Here is a 12,064-nt window from a genome sequence, read left to right as displayed (position 1 = left end):
AAAATGTATTCCCTTATCTAATTTTCTCACATCGTTGCTGATGAGCAAGGGATGGGAAGGGTCGGGAAAGAATGGAACCCCATGGAGGTAGCGTCCACTGGCCAACAAGCAGCCAAGCCAGAGGCTGTGTGTCAGGAACGTTGGCCACCCATCCCAGCTTCTGTATGACTTGGGCACAATGGCATCCCAGCTTCCCACCTGTGAGAGGGGATGACAACAATACCATAGCCACTGCAACTAATTGCAGGCATAAGTGGACAGTGTGCAAGGAAGCCCCTGGCAAATGAAACTTCATGGATGGGAGCTCTAAATAGAGTGGAGAAAGATCAAGTGACGGAAGGATGCAGGAAAAAAACGGTGCAGGAAGTGTGCATGAGCATGTGAGTGTGTGAGGGAGGGAGACCAGCAGACACACCCACACCCACACCCTGAGGAGGATGGCAGGGAGTCAATGGAGGCTTGGACTGAACCAAAGATAAAAATGCTTCCTTGCCTACTGGTGCCAATCAGGGTGCACATGGTGCATTATGAGGGTTTAAATGTTCTAGAAAGGAACCAATGTCTTCTATTGGTTTTGGTTCTGCTCCATCCCCGAGGGGCCTGGGGCTGTCATAGTCAGCTTGCAACCTGTCATGCTGCACAGGTCTCATTCAAGGTGTACTGTACCATTTTGCACTTACCGGCATGTTTCAACTACACTTTAGTCCATGTTTCAACTACACTTTAGTCCATTTCCCCATTTACAGGATTAAGGCTGATTGTACAACCTTTGCCATTCAAAATGCAGTTAGCTTGGGCAATATCACTTGTGTAGTTCTAGCTCATTACACAGCAACTTTATAGATTAAGAGCAACGGCTCCATGGTTGCCATCATGTGCACATTGTTTCAGAGAAAATGTGAGTTAATGAAAAAAACCTGTTGCTAGGGGCAGCCTGAATAGAAAATTAGGTACAGATGCTCACACCTGGGCAAGCAGCTGAAACACCTGTACAGAGCCCATGACTCTGGTGGAAGAAAGTGTCACCCCCTGCAGAGGCACAGCCAGTGTGATTATCAACATGATGAAGAGGCTCTGAGCCCTGCATGTCCGCCCGACCCCTGCCCACCCAGGTCTCTGGCCTGCCAGGGCTTTATCACTTTCTATTTTTTTCTATTTTTGCCTGTGTTCCCCCATACCACTAGGATAATTCCATTGGGTAAATACATTTTACCATCTTGTTCCCTACTGCCTAGAATAGAGGCGACCCTAGGAAAGGACTGCAGCCCTTGTTGGAAAGCTGAAACGTATACATGGCAGGCAAATTCCAAGATGGTGCCCAACAACCCTCACCTCCTGGTATTCACACCCCAGCACACTGACTGGCTGACTGCAGGGTAATGGTGTGGAATGTCTGGGGCTAGCCTACAGAATTCCTTACAGCTTTCCCATGGGTTTTAGATTACTTACACTGGGGAAGCCAGATGCCATGTTGTAAGGATACTCAAGCAGCTCTATGGGGAGGCTCATGTAGTAAGGAGCTGAGGCCTCCAGTCAACAGGCAGCAATAACTGCCCAGCCATATGAGAAGCCTCTGTAAGCCTTCAGATGAGACTGTAGCCTGGCTGACACCTGACTGCAACCTCATGGAGAGCCTGAGCCAGCCCAGCTGGCTCAAATGCCCAACCTGCAGAAATTATAAGAGATAACAAATGATAATTATTGGCTTAAGCCACTAAGTTTGGGTAATCTATTATGTAGCAGCAGATAATATAGCATGTACAATAGAGTTTATTTGAATAAATTGTCAACAAACAAGGCCCCCAAAGGTGGGAGTGAGTGAGCAAGGTTTTAGAGGCTAAGCTCTGACAGAGTCAGAATAAAATGTTCTGGTCCTGAGCAGGTGAGGAAAGGTAGGATGGAGGTCAGGAAGAAAGGGGCTGAGCTAAGTGTACGTGGCATGTCTTCTTAGAAGCTGCCTACCTCAACCTGTCTTCCTTCATCTCCATATCTACCTGTAGAAGACAGTTAGTGGATGGGCTCCCCAAACCTGCAAGCGCCACAATATCTTACAGATGATGGGACCCAGAATCAAAGGCAGATGCCAGATTTCACGTTAATGTACTGTCCTGAACAACACAATAACGCATAAACCTTCACAGTGTTATTTCTCTCTCTTTCTCTTCTCTCCATTTGTCATTATTACTATTCTTGGCTCTAACTCTTTCCACCTTTTACATGAAACAAAATATAGTCCATTCTTGTTACTCGCAGTAGTCAGGCTTTATGAAGTCACCATGAACACTGAATTCACAAACTCTGAACTATTGCTCCTGAGGGAAATATGGGGTTAGGTTCCTACAATCTGCTGGTCAAAAGATTTTTGTCAACCACTCAATGTATACCCTTATTTTCTATGTGTTTCCATTTAAAGCAACTTATTTCATAGATATTGTTGGTTTATTAACATTGAACTCAACAGCCAGTAATGGTATAACTCACACCTGAACAAAGCTTCTCTAGCACACGTATTTAGGATTTTCTCTGGAAAGCACATCACAGCCTTCTTGCGCTTAGTGACACCAGGCAGCACTTCAGCGTTATGCTTGGGGCCATTATAAATGGCAAAAGCACAAAAATGCAAAAAACGCTGCACTAAATAGGCTGAGAAAAAAGACACCTGTCTACAATACGATGGCTTCAACAAGGAGGCAGGGTGTTGCCTTGTCCAGCCTCAGTGTATGTGTTAGGCAACTCAAAGTTTTCACCACTTTGTGTATCACAGATGACTGTGGAAATGTTGAGAGAATTGATTTGGGGACTGCCAGAGATCTTAGTGAGCAGGTGAACTCATATGTATGGAATCCACAAATGACGAGGATTGACCATAAGGAACTTTCCTCCCCTCACCACTACCTTCTCTGAGAAGACTCAACCTCATTCATGAAGATACACAATTTTACCTTGGATGTTTTGGGAAAAAAAACACTTACTTCTATATAAGACTCTGCTTGTGCAATATTACACTTGTTCCCCAAATCTGTGTTATTTTCAGCATTTTCCAGTTTGGCATGGAACCAGAAGAGTCAGCCTATGTCTTTACACCTCTTTTTTTATTACTCTACCGTCCTGGCTATCAAAGGGCCTCACACCTGAGACCGAGGTGTCTGCTTTTCTTGAGACCTGCTGAAGCATGGCTCCTGCAGGTGTGCCCCAGCCCCTCCCACTTCCTGCCAAGAATGTTTCCAGCCAGAAGGTGGATCACTTCCACAGCCCCGCGCCACGGGGGTGCCTCATGTAATGTGGACTGGGCTGACAGTGGTAGGAGTAAGTGGTTCTCTGGGAAAACAACATCTGGGGACAATTTCTGACAAATCCATACCATTTAAGGGAACAAAATCAGCAAGATGCAAAATGATAGGTTTTTTACACTTGAACCACACAGCTACCTCAATGCAAAGTGGTCCTGTTACGACGTGCCTGGGAATTTCCTTTGCAGCTTGAAGCTAAGAAAATTAAGTATCAGGACTTGGGTGAAAGGAAACTTCATATGTGGGTTAGATTAATTTTCGTAAAAAAAGAGGAATGAGCCCAGCGAAGGGGAGAATCTATCTTTCTCACTGGTTGGTTAGTTACAGAGAAATAAGCAAGTTTAGGGCGAGGGACCATCACACCCAGCAACAGGCTTTGCCAATGACCACCCTTGACTAGTCTGCAAAGCACTGGGGCCCTGACTTCTCAGTGGGACTTTGCACAAAAATGTAAACATGTGGACTCAGGCTTGTGGCCTCAATGTGGAGGAACAGAACCCAGGGGTGGGGGCTGAGTCAGCCTCCTGTCCCCCTCCAGGCTTCATTAGCAGATAACACTTGGCCAGGACAGCACCCTCCAGGGCCTGTCCCCAGCCTCCCAAGGCCTGCCTGGGTGTCCTCCTGTCCAGATACCTGGTCTCCGCAGGCAGCACCCTGCAGCATGCCCAGTCTGCTGAGCTGTCCCCTCTTCCGCATATGCAGCCAAGCACAGGGGACTTCTTAGATCACAGAGACACACATTTCAAAAACAAAAAAGCAGAGCTAAGGCTGGGGAGGGTGATTTTTACTAACACTTAGAAATAGAAATGTTGCGATGCTGGAAAACACTGTCTAAATCGTCAAAGCCAAATTCTTGTGTTGTGCCTTCAGAACGCAAAAGGCCTGAAAACGCATCAAGTAAAAACATACAGACATTTTCGAGCTCCACAGAGACGTTCAAACACCTCTTTTCTGTGCCCACCTTGACATAATTAACACAAATCACAGATACTTTTAACATGTTAGGTTACAAATAAGCAACCAGCCCACCTAAGTGTACTTAATATTAAAATATACATTATTGCCTCATCCCATGTGTTGTCGAGCATTTATTGTGTGCAAATCAGGGGGAACAGAAAAATAAGCCTCCTTGTCTCCCCAACAGGGAGGCAAAAGGGATCCTGGGCTCTTCACAATCCACCCCTCTTCTCCTCTCTTAATGGCACTGGCCAAAACCACCTTGTTGGATCCAGCTGTAGCCCACAAACGCACTCAAGCCCAGTGCTTCCTGAGTGTGGGCCTCAGGCCTCTGCCTTCTACTGCCCTTTGGACAGGAGGATCTGAGCCCGGCTGAGCAAAGTGGGCCCAGAGAAGCTAAGAAAACAAGTCTCAGGATGTGGGTAAATGGCAACTTCATTGTGGGTTAGATTAATTTGCATGAGAAAGAGGAATGACCCCAGCCAGGGGTAGAAGTTTGTATTCTAAACAATTTCCCAGGTGACTCTGAAGCTCTGTAACTTTGAGAATCTCTGCTGTAACCCAGTACTTCCCTGCCCAAGGGTTCCTGCTTCCAGGTGAAGTGAATTGACCACACCTCCAGGAGCAGGGGGTGTTAGCTGGACCTGGGCCACCGTTGTCCATGTGCAGGGTGGGGAGAGCCACCCTGGCAGCCCCTCTCCAGACTCCACCTGGGTGTCAGGTCTGCAATCCTCCAGGGGAAGACTTGTGCACCGCATCGTACAGGTGCACTCGGAGGCGGGGAGGGAACAATTGGCTCTTACGGAGAGATCTAGCCTTGGCACATAATTAAACATGCACTGAGTCACATCCAAGGTTGTCACTTAGCAAAGTCCCTCATGAGTTAGTTGCCTTGAACAGAAGGGGGCAGGAGCTGGGGTTCATCTTGGCCCCGAGTAGGTCCAAAGATGTCTCCCCAGTATCCCAGGGGCCATCTCATCCCCCACTCTCCTCTAGGGAAAAATACAAAGAATGGACCAGATTTAAACAAAAGAATTCACAGTGAAAATGCCTGAGATTGCGCACTGGTCTTTGTCTGGATAAACCACACAGGGATGAGGAGCAGGGCAGCAGAGTCACAGAGCTCCCCTTGATCTGCTTCTAATCCAATTCCAAGACCCATCCCACTCAGAAGAACAGAGGCAGTGGGAGTTCTGGGGGGAGGCCATGAGGGGGTCCCAGGGACAACAGTCAGCAGACCTGACTTCTTCTGTCTGACCTGTAAGATCTTGCTAAAGTTTGCAGCTTCCAGGCACTATTACTTCACTTTTCCATCCCTCCGCCTGGACAGCATACCTTCACAGGGACCCTGCAGCTCCCGGAGAGACCAAACCACCTGATTTAAGCAAAAAGAGCACACTGAACATGGATTGTAAAATCCCCCAATTTGAAATGAATGGATGTTTAAAAAAAAAAAATCACTACCATTTTTTTTCTCTAGCCAGTTAAAAAATAATTATGCGTGATCCATGACTGGAAAATATTATAGAAGCTTATGGTGGTCTCCTAAGATTTCATAGCTGTGTCTTTCATAAACCTGAGACAGAAATATACCTGATGCTTAAAGAAACTGACAAAGGTTATATGAAGATGAGAAAGATGGTTTGGCCCATGATAACTTATAGGCAAGTCCCAGGTGGCACCCCGCCCGTTCTCACCGCTGAAGGTGGCACATGCTCAGCGGGAAGAAGGCTGGTGGCAAGTGGGAGGGAAGCACCTATGGTCATGAAATACAGGAATCACTCCACGACACCCTCAGCGGCACAGAGGCCTGAAGTCAGAGTTTCAAAATACGCTTGATTCCTACGAATTTGACCTACCTTCCTCTCCTGGACTCAAACTCAGGGCTGGAACCCCAGGTGCCAGGCAGCATGGAGTGTGGGAAGGGAAGAATCACAACAATCCGGAGGAAATTTCTTAAAAGGAACACAGCTGAAATGGAGAGAAAGCAGAAGATGAGCATCAGCAAGGCAGAGTGCTTCCTGGCTTGTGGGGGATGTGTCCGTAATTAGGGAAGTGGCCTTTTCCTCAAAGTGCCAGCATGCAAAACAGGCCAGAAAGCAGAAGTGTGAAGTCCCGGCAGCACAGGGCCTCTGATAATTGCACATTCAAAATGAAGTAACGAATGCTCAGAGACACGGACCCTTCTAGAACCCGAGGTCAGGACAGAGTCAGTGCACGTGGCTTGGCCGGTCAGGAAATACTCTCTCCCAAGGGTTCTTACTGAAGCCAACTTTGTCTTGAATTGCTAGGTAGAGTATATTAGGATTTCCTGGCTATTTTACAATTTGTGAAAAGTCCTAGGTAAAAGATGTACCAAATTTAACCAGAAGGCTGAAGCAAATAGGAGGGAGATGCTTGAAAAAGCCTTCAAGAAGACCTCGGGATGCTCATTGCCAGCCAGGAGACTTAGCAAGGTCAAGCAGAGGTGGTCACTGAGTAAGGCCAGAGCCAAGGCGCCGGCTCTCCCTTCCCTGTTCCCAGACCTCCTGGGAAGACAGCCGCTCAAGGTAGTAGCAAAAGTACCAAAATATGCAACTTTATGGAGGGCCTCTGACAAGACTCTTGAGTCAAGACTGGGGTACTTTTCAATCAGCTATTAAATACTCCCACACTCTGGGAAACAAGCAGCCTTTGAATTTCTTCCTCACTCCAGTCTCCACTCCAGCCCCACGCTTGGAAGAGCCACCAACAGCTCAACCAGGACTTGCTCCACAAAAGGCAGTGAGACACCACGCACATGCAAAACTGGAAGGAACCGTCAGTAGAGCAGGGCGCTGGAAGGAGTTGTGGTTGCGGTGGGGTTAGACACTCACAAGAGATGTGTTCAGAAAAGTACCAGTGGTCACCCCAAACCTGTGAAAATGACCACATGTTTAGCGCCGGCCAGGAAGACAGTGACAATGATGAGAACAGCCATTCCATGAGCACCTGACTCACAGGGCACTCGCTGGCCGGTCTGTACCCCATCCCTAAAGGTTATCCTCAATGCACAGACCTGGGAAGTCAAGGCTCAGCAAGGTCAGTTAGCTGAAGAGCACATGGTAAGTATTGAGCCAGTATTGAAGGCAGCATCTTCTCTCACCTACAGCCTTTAGAGACTCTCTTCATATGGTGGTGAAAGACACCTCATAGTCAACCCATCCAAATGCAAGCTCAGGACCCTGCCTACCAAACACGGAGAGCTTCCTTGTTCTGTGGAGCTGTGCCCATGAACTGCATCCATTTACATGTTCAAGTTCTCTTAGATCACTTCCTTCCCCACATGCCTTAAAGTCAACCCACTGACAATCCCACCCATCTCACTTCCCAACCATTTGCCTCCAAGATCATGTAATATCTTTTCCCTTCTCATCTCTCTTGGCTGCCAGCATCTGTCCCCCTTGTTCCTTTCCCACATGTTCTTTCTAATCCATGGACCATTCTTCTGTTAAAAGTCCCCCAATACCCAGGCCACCTTCTGAGTGGAAGGCTTCCCAGGCTGAGGCACAGTGGCTCACACCTATAATCCTAACACTCTGAGAGGCTAAGGTGGGTGAATTGCCTGAGCTCATGAGTTTGAGATCAGCCTGAGCCAGAGTGAGACCCTGTCTCCTAAAAAAAAAAAAAAAAAATCCAGGCATTGTGGCATTGTGTTAGTCCCACCTTCTTGGGAGGCTGAGGCAAGAGGATGGCTTGAACTCAAGACTTTGAGTTGCTAGGAGCTGTGACGCCACGGTACTCTGGGCACTCTACCCACTGTGACAGTGAGACTCTGTCTCCAAAAAAACCCCAAACTGGCTTCCCTCAGATCTGGCTTCACAGTCTATGTACTGTGTCCTCTGCTGCTCCCAGAACATTCAATCCCCTACAGGTAGCAATGCTTTTCTTTTGTACTACTTAGCACTATTTTGACTTAATTTACCTTTATTTTGACCCTGGAAAAATGGAAGAAAATGGAAAACAATGGAAGAAAAAAAAAAAAAAAAACCAAGCCAGGCATATGGCAGGTGCCTGTAGTCCCAGCTACTGGGGAGGCTGAGTCAAAGAGGATCACTTTAGCCTAAGAGTTCTAGGTTGCTGTAGGCTATGATGCCACGGCACTCTACCCAGGGTGACCGAGTGAGACTCTGTCTCAAAAAAAAAAGGAATATTTATACCTAAGGGTTTTTTTTGTTTGTTTGTGTTTTGTCCTTTTGGTGCTACTGCAAATGGTAATTTTTCTTATTTGAAATTCCAAGTGCTTATTGCTGGTATACAGAAAAGCAACTGACCTCTGTCTACTGACCTAGTACCCTGCAAGCCCGCTATACTAGCTTCTTAGTTACAAGGGTTGTTTTATAGATTCTTTCAAGTTTCTGCATAGATAAGCATGTTGTCTGTGAATAAAGCTATTTTATTTATTTATTTGTTTTTTTTTTAATCTTTCTACCTTTTATTTCATTTTCTTGCTAAATGCACTAGCTAGGAGATCCAGTATGATGTTTAACAGGAGTGGTAAGAGAGGACAGGCTTGCTTTGTTCCTAATCTTAGAGAAAGTGTTCAGTCTCTCACCACTATGATATTAACTGTTGGTTTTTTGTGGTTATTCTTTATAAAGTTGTGGATGTTCCCCTCTATTTCTAGTTTGGAGAGAATGGGTGTTAAAGGGAGTTAAATTTTGTGAAATGCCCTTTCTGTACCTATTGATATAATCATATAATTTTTCTTTTATAGCCTGTTGGTGTGACGGATTACATTAATTTATTTTCAAATGTCAAACCCGCTTTATATATTTGAAATGAACCCCACTTGGTCACAGTACCCTATTCTTTTTATACATTGTTTGATTTAATTTGCTTCTTTCTTTCTTTTTTTTTTGGAGACAGAGTCCTACTTTGTCACCCTTGGTAGAGTGCCATGGTGTCATAACTCCACAGCAACCTCAAACTCTTGGGTTCAATCAATCCTTTTGCCTCAGTTTTTCATTTTTAGTAGAGATGGAGATCTCACTCTTGCTCAGGTTGGTCTTGAACTTGTGAGCTCAACTGATCCACCCGCCTTGGCCTCCCAGAGTGCAAGGCATGAGCCACCCCACCTGGCCAATTTGCTCATGTTTTATTGAAGGCTTTTGTATTTGTGAATGATATTGGTTTGTAGTTTTCATGTCTTCTATTTATTATCTAATTTTGGTATTGGGCAAATCTGAACTCATAAGATGAATTAAGAACTGTTTCTTTTGCTTCTTTTTTCTAGAAAGGATTATGGAAAATTGATATTATTTCTTCTACAAAGATTTAGTAGAATTCACCAGTGAACCTACCTAGGCCTGGTAATTTCTTTTTGGGAAAGTTATATTGATTTAAATTTTAGAAACATAGGACTATGCAGGATAGCTATCATTTATTCTGTAAGTTTCGGTACTTTGCATCTTTTGAGAGTTAGCCTAATTTACCTAAGTTATCAAATTTGTGAGTATAAAGTTGTTCACAATATTTTTATTATACTTAGGATCTCCATGACATCATTTGTGATGATTTCTCTTTCATTTCTGATATTAATAACTTGTGTCTTATCTATTTTTCTTGTTTACTTTGACTGAAGTTTTATCAAATCATTTTTCTGGGCGGCGCCTGTGGCTCAGTGAGCAGGGCGCCGGCCCCATATACGGAGGGTGGCGGATTCAAACCCAGCCCCGGCCAAACTGCAACAAAAAAAATAGCCGGGCGCCTGTAGTCCCAGCTACTCGGGAGGCTGAGGCAGGAGAATCGCCTAAGCCCAGGAGTTGGAGGTTGCTGTGAGCTGTGTGATGCCACGGCACTCTACCAAGGGCAGTAAAGTGAAACTGTCTCTACAAAAAAAAAAAAAAAAATCATTTTTCTGTTTTCCATTTCAATAATTTCTGCTTTAATTTTTATTATATTTTTCCTTTGCTTAGTATTGGCTTAATTTGCTCTTCTTTCCATAGTTTTCTAAGGTGAAATAATATATTATTAACTTTGTATATTTCTTCTATTTAATATATGTACTTAATGTTATAAATTTCCCTCTAAGCTTTTCCTGCATCTCAAAATTTTTGACAAGTTGTATTTTCATTTTTATGCAGTTCAAAATATTTTAAAATTTCTTTTAAAATTTATTATATAACTTTAAGGGTGATATAGAACTCTGTTGTTTAATTTTCAAATATTTGGGGATTTTCCAGCTATCATTTGTTATTAATATTTAGTTTAATTCTATTGTGCTGAGAATGTAATTTGTATGACTTTTATTCTTTTAAATTTGTTAACAGATATTTTTTAAGACTATGCTATGTCTTGGTGAATGTTCCATGTAAGCTTGAGAAGAATGTGCATTCTTATGTTGTTGAGTGAAAATTTCTTTTTTTTTTTTTTTTTTGAGACAGAGTATCATTATGTCACCCCAGGTAGAGTGCCATGGTGTCACAGCTCACAGTGACCTCAAACTCTTGGGCTTAAGCGATTCTCTTGCCTCAGCCTCCCAAGTAGCTGGGACTACAGGCACCCACCACAATGCCCGGCTTTTGTTTTTGTTGTTGCTGTTGTAGTTGTCATTGTTGTTTGGTAGGCCCCAGGCCAGGTTTGAACCCGCTAGCTCCAGTGTATGTGGCTGGCATCTTAGCTGCTGAGCTACAGGCGCTGAGCCTGAGTGAAATATTTTTAAAACATCAACTAAATGAAGTTGATTGGCAGTGCTGCCCTGGTCATCTATATCCTTACTGATTTTCTACCTATTTGGTCTATCAATTACTGACAGGAGTCTGAAACCTCCAACTAGAATAGTGGATTTGTTTCTCTCTCCTTATCAACATTCACCTTATATATTTTGCTGGTGTAATGGACATACACGGTTAGGTTTGTTATGGCTTCTTGGATATTTGACTCTGTTATTATTACATATAATTATTATATACAATTATCATTGTATTTAAATATTATTATATACAATTATCATTGTATTTAAATATTATTATATACAATTTCCTTGAAGCTCTGACACCTGTCAGGTATGGGATTTTTGGTCATTTAAGTGACATAGGAAGACAGGAGAGTATTGAACTATGAGGACTTCCCAGCTGAGGTAGGTCTGTAGCAAAGTGCGCCCCTGGAGAATAACCTTGGTTATAGAGAACGCTCTAGGTACACCTCATAATTATCACTCTTTCCCTCCCCTGCCAGAGCCACGAGGGGCTCTTTCTCAGATCTCCACCATAAGAACGAAGTTTGTGTTAATCACACCTTTTTATTTTCTATCCTTTCTGCTGTTTTGACATCTGTGGCCCTTCCGATGCTGGAGATACTGTCTCTCCCAGCAGTGGATAATCTCTAGAGAGGGTGAAAGACTCCTCATGTGCAAACCAATCAACCCAAACCCCCCTCCCAAAGTACCTCCTTTATCAGGCTCTTACAGCCAAGCCACTGTTCCGCTGCCGTAACATCTTATGGCCAGGAACAGACAACTGGGGACAGCCCTGCACCACAGGGCCTGCTGAATGCATTCAAACCAGCCTCTGCCTGCTGGCCCTGCCCCACCTTTCTTGGAGAAAGCACGGGCTCTTGCCCCACCCTCTCCCTCATTCTCTCTGCCTCCACTCCTGCCTTGTGTGGTGGGCTGTGCCTCCTGTTTCTAGGGGTCTGTGCGTCTAAACTTCCTCCTTCATGGCAGTCCTTTCTGGGTGTGCATGTCTCATCACACTCCTTAAAGCATATGCCGGGTACCCTTAAAGGTCCCTGGAGGTAAAGCCCAAGAAAGTAGAAGCCCTCCTGACACTTCTACCCACAGGAGTTTCCCTCTCTTT

General features: G+C 44.6%; 1 protein-coding gene across 5 annotated transcripts in view; it reads right to left on the bottom strand.

Annotated features, from left to right (window-relative positions):
* Positions 1-12,064, bottom strand: part of SYK (spleen associated tyrosine kinase) — an 88,781-nt gene that overhangs the window by 51,877 nt on the left and 24,840 nt on the right. For 3 of the 5 annotated variants that reach the window (XM_053578989.1, XM_053579003.1, XM_053578998.1), the window contains exon 2: positions 6,107-6,218. The exons of the other annotated variants lie outside the window; for them this stretch is intronic. The gene's annotated coding sequence lies outside the window, so the exon portion shown is untranslated. The remainder of the gene's footprint in view (positions 1-6,106; positions 6,219-12,064) is intronic. 5 annotated transcript variants of the gene reach the window in all.

Source organism: Nycticebus coucang, chromosome 2 (genome assembly GCF_027406575.1).
Source record: "Nycticebus coucang isolate mNycCou1 chromosome 2, mNycCou1.pri, whole genome shotgun sequence".
NCBI classification, from domain to species: domain Eukaryota; kingdom Metazoa; phylum Chordata; class Mammalia; order Primates; family Lorisidae; genus Nycticebus; species Nycticebus coucang.
Note: the sequence above shows the minus strand (reverse complement) of the source record. Positions and strands in the feature narration are given on the sequence as shown.